At 55.9% G+C, this 2,612-nt stretch overlaps 1 protein-coding gene across 1 annotated transcript in view; it reads left to right on the top strand.

Annotated features, from left to right (window-relative positions):
- UBE2H (ubiquitin conjugating enzyme E2 H) overlaps nt 1-2,612 on the top strand; it is a 59,703-nt gene that overhangs the window by 2,401 nt on the left and 54,690 nt on the right. The window lies entirely within an intron of this gene.

Here is a 2,612-nt window from a genome sequence, read left to right as displayed (position 1 = left end):
CCCCCCCTTCTGCCGTATTTCGGGGGGTTCTCCCCCTCTGTGGCTTGAGAGGCGGCCCTGGCGGTGTCTCTGCAGACCCCCTCGGTGGTGCCCCCCCAATCTGGGGGCCCCGCACCCCCCCTTGCCCTGCCCTGGGGAGGGCCAGGAGGGGGAGAGCAGTTCCAGCAGCCACAGCCCAAAGAAAGGCTTTTGTGGGGTTTATTATTATTATTTATTCCCCCATCTCACCCCGCAGTTCATGAAGCTTCTGGTGCCGGCTTAGGGATTTGATTTTTTGGGGAGGACGGGGGGGGTCCCTCGGGGTCTGGCTCAGCAGACCCAGGGGTGGGTGAAGGGCATCAGGGCCCGAGCCTGTCTCCCAAGAGGTTTATGTAACCCTCCAGGTTTGCTTAGGCTTTATTACTTTTTATTTTTCCCCTTCTTCCTACATAGATCTGTTTATATTTTTCCTCCTTGTTTTTATTCCTGGCCCTTTACGGGGCGGTGAATCCCTTTTTTTTTCTCTCTGTCTGGAGAGTGGGTGGCGTTGAAAAATACCATTGGGAATTCGGTTCTGGGATTGTTTTATTAATAGTTTTTGTTTACAAGGTGGCGGGGTGAGCCGGGAAAGGGTAGCAATGACACGAGTGGATGAAATGTTTCTCGGATCTGTCTCCTGAACGTGCCCGACCTCCCTCAGCAGGACTCGGGGCTGGTGACTCTGCCCTGCTGCTGTCGAGGGGTCGAGAAACGGGTCTGATTTAGTTCCCAGAGAGAGATAAACAAACTTATCTGGATTTGGTGGTGTTTTTTTGGGAAGGGTGGGGGGGGAGGGAGGGAGGAGCAGCAGCAGCGCTCCTGTTTGTGGCTTATCGAAGGAAACTTGTCTGACGTTCTCGCAGCGCCTTTCTCCCCACAAAGCTGCGCTCGGTGTATTTTTCGCCCTGTTTTGAAGCAAATAGGAAATGAGTCCTGATGGTGCTCGAATCGGAGCTATTTTTATCCGGGGGTTTAAAGTTACACACATGTCAGACTCCGCCAATTGCGATCGATGCTTAATCGCACCGGGAGGAGGGTCGGGAATTCCAGCTGTTCAGCGAGGGGGGAAAACCTTTCTTAGGGATACCCTGCAAAGAGCCTGGGCCGGAGAGGGGCTGAGGCCCGACCTGATCGGCTGCTGCTCTGTTTCCCTTTCCCCTCTCTCTTTTTCTTTTTTTTTTTTTTTTTTTTTTTTTCCCCTTTTTGTTCGGTTCCTTGCCGGCTTCTCCAGCGGTCGCAGCATTTTGGAGGACAAAGAGCAGGTTTTCCCTGCGAAGTGGCTTTGCTGTGTGTTTCTAGGAGCTGGGTAGGTAGAAAGCCCCGAATATCCGGGATTCCTCTCGGTGCTGGGCAGTTTCTGCCCTGGCTCTTTCTGCCCCCTGACAAAAGGAACCCCGGTGGCTTTTCCAAAAGCAAAGCTCTTGTTGTCGGCTCGGCTTTCCTTGTTTTCCGAGGGGTGAGGGTTAGAGCAGTCGGTCTCCTGCGGATAACAAACTTAGGAAGTTGGATGTGTCAGATGACTCCTCAGCACTCCTCCCTCGCTCGCTCCCTCCCTCCCTCCCCGGCCTTTTTTGTTTGTCTGCCTGACTCGCCTCGCTCGGGGTGAGCAGCTCGCTAGGCCCCGGCTCCCGAGAGCTTCCCTGGGGAATCTCCCCCTCTGGAAGCTGCTCTGGAATCGGGCTCTCCTTTGAGACACGGCAGCCAGGGGGGTCTCGCTGCTGCCCAGGGGAGACACTGAAGGAATGTGCTTGAGGGCATCTCCTCCTGGGGCTTTCAGCGTTTTGTTGCTGTGGAGGGGTTTTTGTTTGGGGTTTTTTTTAGCCCCCCTTTTTGCTGCCGTTTTCATTACAGTTTCCCTTTTCATCCCCTTTCCACGTCTCCAATGGAGAATAATAGTATGGATTTATGGCCTGCCAAGGGCTACCTTTCCCTGTAGGGAGGGGGCACGAGCAGGGTGAATAACACTCCTGCCTTCTCCTGCTCTGACAGGTTTAGGAGCCGAGCGAGGTCTTTTTATGGTTCCTATTTTCAATCCTACCACGTCCGTGTCCTTTTGTGGATGCCTCTTTGTGAGGAGGGAAGGGGAGAGGTGCCTGCTCGCTCTCGGTGGGGCTGCAGGAAGGGCAGAGCTCTGCGGGAATGTGTGCAGCTGATGTTTAATCATCATCTCCCGGACCAGGGTGTGCTCCAGCTCCCCGGCACTCATTGTCTCCCTCCAGGCCGGGTTTGTGGTGCTGGGGCTGGGAAAAGAGAGCCACAGTCCCTCCTCCCCCTTTTGGGGGCTCCAGCCCGAGTTTCCTGGGTGACCTGTGACCCTTCAGAGCAAGGTTTTGCAGGAAGGCTCCGTGCTCCCCAGAACACCTCACCAGCGGCCTGGAAGTGAAGGATTCTCCCACTGGGAATCCCTGGGGCTCCAGGCCAGGCCTCTCTGGGTAGCTCCCACCCTGGGGACGGCAGAACGGGGGCTCCCCTTTGTGGTTCCCCCCGGTTTTGGGGCGAGTGCCAGCCCCGGAGCTGTGTTTGCAGGGAAAAGGCCTCGAGCTCTCGCAACTCCGCGGATTGGCTGGTCGCTTTATTTCCGGCAGACCGGCCCC

This window comes from Geospiza fortis, unplaced genomic scaffold (genome assembly GCF_000277835.1).
Source record: "Geospiza fortis unplaced genomic scaffold, GeoFor_1.0 scaffold61, whole genome shotgun sequence".
In the NCBI taxonomy this organism is placed as follows: Eukaryota; Metazoa; Chordata; class Aves; order Passeriformes; family Thraupidae; genus Geospiza; species Geospiza fortis.
The sequence above is the reverse complement of the archived record's forward strand: the minus strand, read 5'-3'. Positions and strand labels throughout refer to the sequence as shown.